This window comes from Grampus griseus (genome assembly GCF_964374135.1).
Source record: "Grampus griseus genome assembly, chromosome: 1".
Classification (NCBI taxonomy): domain Eukaryota; kingdom Metazoa; phylum Chordata; class Mammalia; order Artiodactyla; family Delphinidae; genus Grampus; species Grampus griseus.
The window spans coordinates 65,880,063-65,894,262 of NC_139017.1; the positions used below are offsets into that span (position 1 = coordinate 65,880,063).

Sequence of the window (14,200 nt, forward strand, 5' to 3'; positions counted from 1 at the left end):
TACTCAACTTTTCAGGAGTACAGTTTCTATACAAAGCAGGGCACATCTGACTGGGCAGACGGTCCTTTTCCCCAGACAATCCATCCTTCCAGGTCCGAAAGCTAGAGACAATCTGAGGTGCCCACCCCTTGGTCGAAGAATAAAAAGTCTCCGATCTTCCTGAGGGATCTTCACGCTGAGCCCGTGAAAGGGGCCAAATAGGAAGCGTCTGCCCTTCTGGAAAATCAGCCGTGGGCTGCAGCCAGGCTGCCTCCACCTAAACTCGGACAGATCTTCCTACAGGAAGGGGTAGGGCCCTGGAAAGGCTGGAGTGGGAAGGGAAATGAGATAAAGGGACTTGGGTCGGACTGGAGCCGATCCGAGATGCGGTGTGTGCACAACTGTGTGTGGTACTTGTGCTTGTGTGTGTGTTGAAGGACCTGGTGGGGAGAAGAGAAGCCACGTGATTTACAGCTGTAGATTTTCATTCAGAGGCCATTCAGGGCATTCGAGGCTTGTTTTCCTCTCTGCTGAGTCATTTTTCATTTCAGATTCAACAAATAGAAAGAGCAATCTTTGGAGTATTTAATACTCAGCAAACAAATATGCAGAAATGAGCTTGGTTTTGGCAGAAGATGAGCCCCCCCCCCCCCCCACACACACACACACACCATCGCTGTACTAAACACCCTCATGTTTTATCTTGATTCCCAAGGATTTGTTGATGTCTTTCTCATTCCCAGCTTTCCTCTGGGAGTCCCAATCTCTTGCTTCTCAAAATGTAGCTGCTCAGTGCTGAGCCAAAGGCCCAGACTGGCCCAATCTGTAAGTGTTTAAGCACAAAGGATGACCCAAGGTGACCTTCACTGCTCAGAGGAGGATGCAACAGCAAGCTCTGCTCCTGCCTTTGTTAGAAGAGCACTTTGCTTTCCTCACTCTTTTCACCTTCGTTGGAGGCAACTAGAGTTTGCCAAAGCAGCGGAGGGTTGGGGGGGAACAGCCAGACAGCTATCTCATCCTCTCACTCGCCATCCAGAAAGAGCAGAGGACGCTGAAAGAAATCACTGTCACAGAAGACACTCCCCCTGCCGGGGGCAGGATGGACCACAAAACATCCACGGCGTGGCAACATTTGCCTGTTATCCTTTCTATTGTATAAGCACTAGTGATGTCAAATCTAATGCCGTCATGAGATTAGTGGGAGGAGAAAGGAGAGTAAATACAAAGTGAAGGCAGGGCATTTTCCAAACACAAAAGGGTCCGTTAGAAGCTCAGTATCCCTGGGCCTGCTAAGACCTTGGGCAGCTCATTTAACCTCACTGAGCTCTAGCAGCCCCGGGCTCTTCATGGGGATATTTCACTCCCACCCCTGACTTCCACTAACCCACACTTGGGCACCTGTCCCACCCAGCCCCTCTCATTTTCTTTCTGCATCCCACCCTCTACCCCAGGCCCCTCAGGAGCCCTGATGCATGTGCTGGTGATCAGAGGGCCGCCTGCACCACTACTGAGCACACTGATGTCAGCAGGAGGGCCTACGGTTGGAGGGTTTTGGAGGTTATGATATGAAGACGTTAGTCCTCAAAAGTATAGGCCCACTGCCACGAAAGTTTGAAGGTATCTGAGTGCCCATCTTTCTCAGTCCTCTGTGGTTAAAGGTGATGAAGGTAGGGCAGCCTCCAAAGCAGACAGGCCTCCACAAGGTCAACAGCTGGTCAGAGGCAGGGCCAGGCCTCTGGTCACCCAGGTTAGCACTGGTTCTCTGGTGCCACCGCCTCTCCCTGGCCCAACCTCCTGTTTTTCTTTCCTTAAACTCTGAGCTCACACACCTTCTTTAGGCCCTGTCCATCTCAGTAACTGATTTCTTTAAACCAGAGTGAAGTTATTTGGAAAACCTCTGTGATGGTTTTCAAATTTGTCCACAAATTCTCTGACACTCTCCCATGGAGAGCTAGGATCTAATTTCCTTTCTCTTGAATACAAGCTCGACTGAGTGACTCGCTTCTAACAAAATGAATACAGTGAAAGTGATGGCTGTGAAACTCCAGAGCTAGGTCCCAGAAGGTGATACACATCCACTGGGCTCTCTCTCTCTCTCTCTCTCTCTCTCTCTCTCTCTTAGACTTGCCCTGGAAACCCACTGCCATGTGGCGAGGGAAGCCAGGCCATGTGGAGAAGCCATGTGTAAGTCTTCTGGCCAATACCATTGCTGAGGTCCCTGCAGACAGCAGAAGAAACTCTCACACTTGTGAGTGAAGAAGGCTCTGGTGACTCTGGTCCCAGCCACCATCTGGGGCAACCACAGGAGAGACCCCGGGCAAGACAGCCTAGCTGAGGCCAGTCACCTCAGAAACATGAGCAATGACAACAATAACATGATTGTTGTGTGTTAAGCCACTAAGTTGTGAGGTGATTTATTACCCGGCAAGAAATAACTGGAAAAACCTCCTTGGGTAAGTAAGGCACAGCCTCCTTGCAAATGTAAGTGTTGGGTTTTGAACACTGCCAAGTTTTTACTTATCACCAATCTGTCCATTGCCTCAAAGCCTAGAATGAAAACTTAGGCCACACAGTAAAGGGGTCAGATGGAAACAATGGTAAGCAAGAGACACAGCTCTCTCATTAAACCCAGAAGTGAGTTGAAAGACTAACGTACGAGATGCCTTTCCCTTGAGGGCTTGGCAGTGAACCCCGAAGCAGCATCTTACTCACTGGATCCCCCCTTCCTATTGCACCTGGGCCCCTACCCCAGAGGTAGGACTAGCTCTTCAGGCAGCCCTTCTCAGCCACCACGGCCATAGCCAGACTTGCCGGGTTTGAATCCTGTCTCCTCCTGCACCAGGTATGTAGACCTGGCCACACACACCCCTGAACCTTGGTTTTTCTGTTTCCTCACCTGTAAAATGAGAGCAATAATGGCACCTGCTCCTGTAGAATGTCATGAGGATGGAATGAGTTATTACACAGGAAGTACTTAGAACAATGCCCGGCTCACAAATGTTCACGTATATTTGTATTTCTATTTTATTTTTACTGTGCCCAGGCCTTGTATCCTCAATAAATTTGCAAGTTAGGGGCAAAAAGCATGCCTCCCCCATCCGTCTCCTTATATCTGTATCAGCTGACACCTACACAGTGGATGCCAGTTGCTTGGCAGGTCATTTCAATGGTAATAAAACAGGCAAGAACAACAGTACAAACTCCTCGCCTTTGACAAGCGCACTAAACCTTGCTGGGTACATCCTGAGTGATGCTGCCTCTGGAGAAAGTGACTTGACCCTTTATGGACAGTCATTCAGAGGTCACGAAAGACTCATGCACTTAACTATGAGCCAGCACAGCAGAAACCAGCCTGGGGCCGAGGAGAGAAGGGCGGTGGCCACGTCTTGAGGGACAGTGATGTGATCACACTGCTAGATCGAGTGCTGCTCTGCTCCCGCGTGAGAGAGCACACACGCCCCCAAGACCTTCCAATCCAGCCACCCAAAGCCGCGAGGGCCAAGAACTTGTTCCAGTCATGCTGTTTCCACCAGGCCTGCCCTATTCTTGTGCTCCGTGGCCGTGCTGGCCTCTTTAGAACACATGACTCTATCAGGCTTCTTACTAATTTGCACAGGCCCAATCAACATGGGCTTGAAGCACCTCTGGGACAGGAATAAATTCAATCTCATCCAGCCATAGGAAACCCTCCTGAACCTCAGAAGAGATCTGGTGTGATGCCAGTGAACACTGCTTCCAGTTCCCTGCAGGAGGAACTCCAGGGAGACACTTGGATCCACATTCCCAGACACCAGCCAGCATCTACCCTTTCAGCAAAGAAACCTAGGTGTCTTTCCCTTAACATATTCAGAGACTCCTGTATATGAGGGTTAACACCAGTGCTCTCGCCACGAAGAGAAGGGAGACCCCTCACCTTCTCTGAAACGATCAGCTGAACGAGGAAGCAAGGAGTTCACCTTTTAGGCCTTTGCAACCATATTCTGTAGTGAACATTTTCAGCAATGATACAGGTCAAGCACTTCTAAAACAGCCAGAAACGAATAAACCTCTGGGTTGAAAGGCACTTTGCTTTCCTTTTTTGGCTGGGCACAACATTAATTCTTTTTAACTTTTTATTTTATATTGGAGTATAGTTGATTAACAATGTTGTGTTAGTTTCAGGTGTATGACAAAGTGATTCAGTAATACATATACATGTATCTATTCTTTTTCAAATTCTTTACCCAATTAGGTTGTTAGGGAACATTGAGCAGAGTTCCCTGTGCTATACAGTAGGTCCTGGTTGGTTGTCCATTTTAAATAGAGCAGTGTTTACATGTCAATCCCAAACCCCCTAACCATCCCTCCCCACACCTTCCCCCACCACCAGTAACCATAAGTTCACAGCAACATGGATGGACCTAGAGATTGTCATACCGAGTTAAGTAAGTCAGACAGAGAAAGAGAAATATGTACGATAATGCTTATATGTGAAATCTTAAAAAAAAAAAAAAAGGACACTTTTCTATAGATCTGGAAAGTACGAAATATGGGTAAAAGTAGAAAATGGTGTCACAATTAAAATTAAATGAGATGATGTATATAAAGGACTTAAAGCACTGGTGCCTGGGAGATAGTAAGTACTTATTAAGATTTAGTATGCTAACACATATACATATGGGATCTAAAAAAAAAAATGGTTATGAAGAACCTAGGGGCAGGATAGGAATAAAGATGCAGACAGACATAGAGAATGGACTTGAGGACACGGGCAGGGGGAAGGGTAAGCTGGGACGAAGTGAGAGAGTGGCATGGACTTATATATACTACCAAACGTAAAACGGATAGCTAGTGGGAAGCAGCCGCATAGTACAGGGAGATCAGCTCAGTGCTTTGTGACCACCTAGAGGGGTGGGATAAGGAGGGTGGGAGGGAGACGCAAGAGGGAAGAGATATGGGGATATACGCATATGTATAGCTGATTCACTCTGTTATAAAGCAGAAACTAACACACATTGTCAAGCAATTATACTCCAACAAAGATGTTAAAAAAAAAAGATTTAGCCATTAGTAGTGGTATTATGAATAGAATGGTGTACAGGAAGAAAAAACGATCAGTAGTCAAGGTGACACATATATATTGGGCATCTATTGTGAGCCCAGGATAGGTTGGGTCACCTGGAGGTAATACAACAAAAAAGCATCAGGAGATTTACATGGCTGGCACACGTGAACATTTGGAAAAACAAAGATAGCAGGCACGCAAGTTCATGGCAGGCCATGGCTGCAGGGATGGTGTGACAGAGGAGGAGATGTACAAGTGGACGTGGACAAATAGATTTTAGGAAAGACCAAGAAGGAAAAATACAAAATAAGGAATCATGAAAAAGTGCCAACGTTTGAATGGTCTGGCCAATGAAAGAGGCAAAGGCTCACGAAGACCTTCAAGGATGGGAGAGAAAAAGAGAAAGAGGAATTCAGAGCTGACCAGCTTATCTGCCATCACTACCAGGCTCTGACACCTTGTAGACCCTCTCAGGGACTTGGAAGGTCTTTTTAGACTCAAAAGTCTTAGGAAAAACAAGCAGGGCAAGGACATGGAGCGGTAGTGATAAATTTAATCTTCTCATTTTGCTCTGAGTTTAGGAGTAGCAGAGCAAAGTGGAAGACGGGGTATTATGCAACTATTGGCATGGGGACATATAGACACTAAGAGTGAAGGCTCATGGGCCCCAAGACCTTGGACAAATACAGCTCAGGAGCTCCTGCCCAAATTCCAGAGCCTGAAAACTTCATTCAGCAGTTGGGTTAGGACCAAGTGTCTGGGATTCCTTTCCTGGATGCTACCGTTTTCTTCAAGCAAGTCACTCTCTCTGCACCTGCAGCTCCTGCAATCCTTGCCCAAATAATAATGTCACTGATGAAGAGAAGTTCAGCCTCCAGCCATTTCTATTTCATGCTTCCTTCACGTTGCTAGCTGGACATTCCCTTCTGTGTTACTTTCACTGGCAGCCTCTGAACCAAGAGGTGCGGAAAATATAAGTTTACTTAAGGCTATGAAACATCTGCAGACTTCATCTGACTTCAGGAAGTTTCCCTTTGCATGACCAGGGCCTGGTACTTACTCTTGATGTGTAAAGAGCCTCCTCTCTCCAACCTGCCAGGCCTAACCCTCTCCAATTCGTAGCCCAGCTCAAAGACCCTACATTGCCAGGGCCAAGTGGGAGACCAAAAGCCTGCCCGATCCTGGCCTCAAAGCTCCCCCAGTCTCGGTCTCAGAATGTTCTAGTCAACTCCACCTCTCCTGAAGAAAGACTCACACCTACCAGCTCTTTGAATAAGACCTCATGGCTTCTGAGTTGCCCCTTTTCACCAAGTAGATCCATGCTTTCCTTCAAACTCTTGTTCTGAACACCTGTCTGACTTGCCCCATCCCACCTTTGGGCTCAGATGATTGGCTTGGAGATATAAATAGATATGAATGTAACATTCGTTAGTTGCAATATTTCTCTGCATGCTCCCTCCCTAGCTAGACTGTGTAAGCTCCTGCAGGGAGGGAACTTTTCATGCCTTCTTTGAATTTCCGGTGCAGAGTCTAGAGATAATCAGTGAATGTGTTGGGCAGATGAATGGATGACCAGAGGGGTCCTTAGAATCCAGGAGTGGCAGTTGCCCATCCATCTCACTGCTAACAGCTGAGATATGGCGTGTGCCGGCTTTTTCAACTAGTCTCTTACCTCCTCTCTGGCACTTCTTCCAGGTCATAACGGAGTCTCCTCTCTCGACTCCATCACATCTATACTCTGTAACTTAGCAGACACCATACAGTGACTTACATTGCTTCCTAGTTGTGCTTGTATATGTCTGTGAAAATCTTGTCTCCACAGTAAAACTGTGAGCTCCTGAAGGGCAAGAATATTTCTCATCTCTCAGTGCTTATGAGAGTAATAATAAATATTTCTGGAGCACGTATTATATACCAGGCAATATGAATTTTCTCATTTGGCCCTCGTAACAACTCTCTGAGGTTTTTATTATTTTTATCCTCATTTTGCAGATGAGAAGATGATGGAGACACAGAGTGTCGATAATTTGCCCAAGATCACACAAGTAGCAAATGCAACAGCTTTCAATATGTGGTTACCTATGGATGGTTGATGAGGTTTAGGAGCTGGGTGCTGCCACATTCTTCCCACCCAGTCCCGTTTAATTGGACATTCTCTTCGGGCACAAAGGTATGCTCAGCTCTCCTCTACTTGCGAGATTTCTATCACATTGCCAGCAAGTGAGTCTGTCTTCAGGAGGCAGTCCCTACCTGCCTCCACCTCTTTTTTAAATTAAAGTAGAGTTGATTTACAATTTGTGTTAGTTTCTGGTGTACAGCAAAGCGGTTCAGATACACACACACACACACACACACACACATATATATGTATATGTATATATTCTTTTTCATATTCCTTTCCATTATGGTTTATTACAGGATATTAAATATAGTTCCCTGTGCTATACAGTAGGACCTTGTTGGTTATCTATTTTATATACAGTAGTGTGTATCTGCTAATCCCATACTCCTGATTTATCCCCCCATCTCCTTTCCCCTTTGGTAACCGTAAGTTCGTTTTCTATGTCTGTGAGTCTGTTTCTGTTTTGTAAATAAGTTCATTTGTATCATATTTCAGATTCCACATATAAGTGATATCATATGATATTCGTCTTTCTCTGACGGACTTCACTTAGGATGATAACCTCTAGGTCCATCCATGTAGCTGCAAATGGCATTATTTCATTCCTTTTTATGGCTGAGTAATAGTCCGTTGTATACATGTACCACATCTTCGTTATCCACGCATCTGTAGATGAACATTTAGGTTGCTTCCACGTCTTGGATATTGTAAACAGTGCTGCTATGAACACTGGGGTGCATGCATCTCTTCTAAGTAGAATTTTCTCCAGATATACGCCCAGGAGTGGGATTGCAGGAGCCAATGCACCTGCCTCTAACTTGTGCTCCTTGCTTCTCATTGGCTGACCTGGAGCCTCTCAGGTACCGGACCTCAGAGCTGTGTTTGGCGTCATAGCACTGGGACAGCTCAGTGTTCACACCTGCCCCTTCCACTCACACACACAGGCAGTTCAGTGTAGTAGAAAGGTCTGGGCAGGGGCAGATGCTTCTGTGGCTCTCGAAGCTTAGACCATTGGAAGGGTCCATTTGATTAAGAAATATAATATAAAATTACAAATACAAAATTAAGTTCAGGGCCTCAAACGGATCTTGAACTAATGAGGAGGGCAGAAGCAGAAGCTGCACCCACTATCAGCAAACCCACCTCAGGACCCGAGCTCTAGTCCCAGCTCTGCCACTAACCACGCTACTGCCTGAGCAATCTCTTTCCCCGAACGGGCTCAGCTCCCTCCTGGTTCAAATGAGGGGGCTGGGATGAGTGAGAATGGGGGAGCTCTGCAGCCCCTCTCAGCCCTGGTGCTTGAACTCTAGCAGCCATGGCTCCGAGCACTTTCCCAGGCTCTTCACCGCAACATCGCAGAACCGCCCCTGGTCCAGGAGGGATGCTGCTTCTCCCTCCAGCCCAGGCACATACTGTATTACAGTAATGAGAGCTTAGGTTGCTTTAAATATCACAAAACAAAAACAATGGGCAGCCCGGGTTCATCATCATTCCCTGCCCAGACCACAGAGGAGAGTGCCGCCAGACCGAGGCCAGAGCAGAGATGGTGAGGGGAGCCCACACACCCCTTTCAGGAATCCATTGGCTCATGTCTAGAACGAAAATCACCAACGACGGCAGGGGCTGTGAAGAGCCAGTGGGAGGGAGAGCCCGCAAGGTCACTCTGGGACACAGAGGCCCTGGCTGGAGTGAGGGTGGAGATCAGGGTTCTGGATCCACCAGAGATGAGCTGGTGCCAGGCCTGAGGCTGCAGGAACCGCGGTCTCTCACCTCTAGGAGAGCCAGAGGAGTCCAGCCAAAGGTCTCCACAGAAAGGAGGCTGGTCTCCCCCACAGGGCCCTGGGAGACATCCGCTGAGCAGAACACCAAGCATTCATCAGAAGGGAAGGAGCTGTGGCGACATGGAAAGGACTTTCTCCCACGGGGCTTCCCCAAAGCCAAAGGGCAAATACTCAGGGGAAGCCGGCAGACCCTACAAGGCCCACTCCCTGAAGCAAGAACTAAGCTGTTCAGCTCACCATAAAGAGTCCCTAGTCAACCCACATTCTATAAAATGGTCCGTGACCGATCAGAGGCCCCATCAGTTAGTTGTTTGATGTTGGCATGTGTCAAATTATGGTGAAGGACATGCACACAAGCAATCCTCCACAGAGACAGGAAAAAAGGCTCACGCACATACTCTGCAAACCTGGCTCCCCGGCCGCTTACAGCTCTCAGGCTGTGTGACTCCACTGCTCCAAGGCTGTCCCTGGTGGTTAGGGAACATGGCACTTAGGACAGATGGGGCTTAGGGCCAGGGAGGTGCCCTTTCTACACCACGCCAACCCCATGCCCTGAACCCTCTAACACGTGGTGCTTCCACCAGAGAAGGAAGTGAAGAGGAGCGCTGCCAGTGATTTGTGTTTGACAGCAAACACACGTGGGCACCTCTTTTCTAAGCTTTAGGATCTTTTCAGGCTGAGCTTTCTCAATAACTATGTCAGTCAGACATTTTCAAAGGGAAGCAGAAGGTCTGAAGTTAAATGAAGGATTGAGCTCCTTTTGCCAGGACCTCACTCAGCAGTAACTTCAGGAATGTGCATCGAGCAACGCATCCAATGGCGGGTGGTGTCACCAATCCGTGGGGATCCCAGCATGCCCACAGAGGATAGAACTAGGCCTGGGAAAGACAGAGACTCGGCAGAAGGCCGGTGCTGGGTGGAGGGAAAGAAGCTACTGCAAAATCCATTAAACAGGGAAACCAGAACCTGGAATAGATGGTTCCTAGCACACGGCCTAACCGGCACTTGAATTTATGTTCCACAAAAGCAGAGAGAGCATCTCCCTTGATCATTGCTGACTCCCCAACACCTAACACACTGCCTGCCATGGAGCAGGTGCTCAGGAATTAATGTATAGTAGGTGCCCAATAAACTCTTTTTCCCTTTTTTACATTCTTAATCTCTTCCGGCTCAGGAACTTAAGCTGACTGTGGGTTTGTGGTCTGTTTGCCACTCATGGCTGGAACTAAATAGATAACGCTGTTCTGGGGCACACCTGTTTCTCGCTTTCCATCTGGCCTCCCTTCCTTCCTCATACTCACCACCCTTCCAACAAGAACAACATACTAGTAAGCCCTCTATTACCTTCCCTTCTCTGAGCTCCTCATTGATCTTGATATATTCTCTCTTGGACTGGAAGTTAATTTTTTTTTCATACGATGCAGTCTTGTCTCTATTTTTATCCCATTTGTATAGTGCCAACTATATTCCTCTCATTATAAACTCACTGAGATCAGGGACTAAGTTACACATGCTTTGTAGGCACCATGGCACCCAGCCTGATGCTTTATCTATCTCTGAACAAACTCACAGTCTCTCTCTCCCAAGATACAACTTCCCTAGTTATACTTAATTCCTCATTATTCAATATGGTCTATTCCCCCTTAAACATCTTCCCAACTTTCAAAAGGAGAAAAAAAAGACTTTAACCATTTGTTAACCAGCTTTTATTGAGAACTTACCGTATATCAGGCAATGTGCTAGGTGGCAAAAGGGAAAAGATGAACACACACACACACACACACATACACGTGCACACAATAGAGGTCAGAAATATCACAGTTTAAGCCTCCTTCTCTACTAAAGTCAAAAGAGTTAGCTAGCTAAGTGGTCTAGCAGAAACAGTATCTGACCATTTGCTCAACTAATGATGTAACCTTGGATGAACCAAATATTCTCCCTGAGATTCTGTCTCTTAATCCACAAAACAAAGGGAAGGACTGCCAAGGACATGCCCTCTCTCATATTCTGTTCCTTCTTCACAATGAGCAGTACCAAAGTTTACGTGATTACATTCTGTGGTAGAAAGTAAAACTGCTATAGCTATTGAGAGGAAAATGAGAGCCATGAGGTTGAAATAGTTTGGAGGTAAAATTTAAACTACCCATAGAAGCAACTACTGTTAAGCCCACATCAACAAACTGCATACCCAGAGACTTTAGTAGTGATAGACACTCAACAAATCGTCTATACTGAGTCACACACATGAATCTAGTTGGGTAGACAACATCCAAGCAAAATGAGAGTGAATATAAGACTTTACATTGTTCTTGGTCTTTCTGAACTCATGAGCTGTAAATATAATCCGGTTTTACAGCTGGAAGAGAAAGAAAAGACACTAAAGATATCTCTTTTTTCTGCAGATTATGAAGAAGTTAAAAATTTTCAAAGGACAATGGAGGAAATAATCCAAGAAGGAAGGCAGAGTGACAATAACTGCAAAGGAGCAAAGATAAGAAAAATGATTCAGTACTCGATGCACAATAATGCCTGTGTGATAAGAATGCTGAGAAGAAAAATAAGACAAAGAGGATCAAGAGAAGAACTCAAAACTGTACAACTGGAACTAATAAGAAGAATGAGACTTTCCTCAGACAGGGTGTATTAGACTTTGTGGAAGTCCAAGGAAGCAGAACTTCCAGGATCCACGGGTTCAAGGGGTTTAATACACAATGAGTGGGAAGAGGGGAGAGGTTATTTCTCTACAAAGCAAACAGAAGGATTCACTGAAGGAGACTTTGGAATGTTCCAACTGGAAAAAAAAGAAGACTCCATTGGGAGTTAATGGTCTTCATATACATGATACACTGTCCTGAAGTAGAAGGATCCAGGCTATACAACAGACATTCAAAATCATAACTAAGGAAGTTTCAGAGAGGAAGACTTTGACCAAAACTAAAGGGGAACATCCTAAAAATTAGAATCATCCGAAATTGGGGTGTATTTCTTTGTGAGGATATGAGCTCCTCATTATTGGAAGTGTTCATTCAAGTGAAGGCTGAATAATCATCTTATTTAGGAGACTGTAGGAAAGAGTCCTTCTCTGTGCAGGCGATTGTGCTAGCTAACTTCGAAAAGCCCTTCCAAATTTTTTTTATTAATTTATTTATTTTTGGCTGCATTGGGTCTTTGTTGCTGTGCGCAGGCTTTCTCTAGTTGAGGCGAGCGGGGGCTACTCTTCATTGTGGTGCACGGGCTTCTCGTTGTGGTGGCTTCTATTGTTGCAGAGCACGGGCTCTAGGTGCGTGCGGGCTTCAGGAGTTGTGGCTCGTGGGCTCTAGAGCGCAGACTCAGTAGTTGTGGCGCACGGGCTTAGTTGCTCCACGGCATGTGGGATCTTCCCAGACCAGGGCTCGAACCAATGTCCCCTGAATTGGCAGGCAGATTCTTAACCACTGTGCCACAATGGAATCCCTCCCTTCCAGATATAGACTGTTTCTGAGAGGTACCCAGGTGTTGAAAGAACAATTTATTTATGCTGATACAGATTGGAAGTCTCACATAATGATAACTTCCGGCCCAAGAGTCACATGGCCTGTAGACATATGGAGTCTCTCACATGTTCACACCACATACACACGCACACATCACAGCTGGTCATTGTCACTTTTCTTGTTATGCATATACCATCTGGTCCAGACTCTGTGGCAAAAGTGGCATAACAAGGCTTTAGTGGCGTAACAAGACTACTCTCTACTACAGCCAAATTGTTTACAGCAACTTTGAGCTTCAGTCAGAAGTGGATCTGGAGGGCAAAACTGATCACTCTTCCAAGAAAATATGGTCAACCTATTTCATGCCACTTAATAGTTGTAAAGAATAATTAGATTTATTGTAGTCAGTCATAAAATCCTAGTTATTCAAGTGTTTTAATTTGTAAGTATACATGGGTAAATTATCTTTGTTTTTGAGTTCCCCCTCTCATGTCCTGATCCCCCTAAGTCCTGAATTATTTATCAGGGTCTTGAATACCATTGAAATGTAAGCCAACACTGCTCAGGGTTTCTCTTATTTCATTTCACCACAACATATGTAGAAGACAGAATATGGGAAGGTAAATACTGGTTTAATTACACAGAGTATAGTTTCCTTTTCTGTCTCTACACAGTAGCTATAAGCCATTTGAGGGCACGGACTCTGTCCTGTTCCTCACAGTGCCCTGTAAGAAATTAATGTCTCTGAGTAACACCTCAGAGCTGCATCATCTCAAGAATATCTCTTCCAATGGCTTGTCATGGTCCCAAATCCCAATGTTAGAGTCCTGGAGTGCCATTGCTTCTAAAATTTTGGTTAGAATGTACATTTAAACATGTTTAGTAAAAGAATGACCCAACTCAAGCATGCTCATGCTTCTATGCAAATAACTTCCTCTTGTGTAGAGATTTGCATGTACCAAAGGATCCCAACGCTGAAATCATATGATAAAAATTTTGAAAGCTCAATACCATCCTTACAATCCTGGAGTCTCAGAGTCTCAGGCTGCCCAGAACAAAATATTCACCTGGGTGTAAATCTTCAATCTAGCACTCAAATGAGATTCATGATGTCCTTGACCTAGCTCCCTGAAAAGAGGTGTAGCACACACAGGGATCTAGGTCATGGCTGTAGGGTCCACGATAGCCCAATAGGCAGAGCACTCACAAAGTCCCAAGCCTGGGTAGAGGATCCAGGGCTGAGAGGAAGGAGCACATTTGCCCAAAGTGGCAGAAGATAGTGTTCCCAGTGGAAGCCAGGGTATTGCTACTGAATGAACATCAAGTGAAGGGTGAGCTAAGGCTGAAAAGAAGACAGCAAATCCTAAGGTTTGGATCCTACACTATTGCAAGCAAGAAACATAGTGAGAGATAGGCTCACAGTAAAGTTACGGTCACTGCCAATGTGCTGGATGCCCCCTCTGTGTGGTCCATGACAGTTTAAAGGAGCTCTCTCATGAACTGACTTATGGTTACCAGGGGGAAGGGAAGGGGGAAAGGTATAGTTGGGGAGTTTGGGATTGACATGTACACACTGCTCTATTTAAAATGGATAACCAACAAGGACCTACTGTATAGCACAGGGAACTCTGCTCAATATTATGTAACAACCTAAATGGGAAAAGAATTTGAAAAAGAATAGATACATGTATATGTATAACTGAATCACTCTGATGTACACCTGAAACTAACACAACATTGTTAATCAACTATACTCCAATATAAAACAAAAAGTTTAAAAAAAAAAGCTACAAGGATATAT

The 14,200-nt window shown here is 45.6% G+C and overlaps 1 protein-coding gene across 3 annotated transcripts in view; it reads right to left on the reverse strand.

Annotated features, from left to right (window-relative positions):
- Positions 1–14,200, reverse strand: part of DDR2 (discoidin domain receptor tyrosine kinase 2) — a 163,934-nt gene that overhangs the window by 79,752 nt on the left and 69,982 nt on the right. The gene's annotated exons all lie outside the window — the stretch shown is intronic.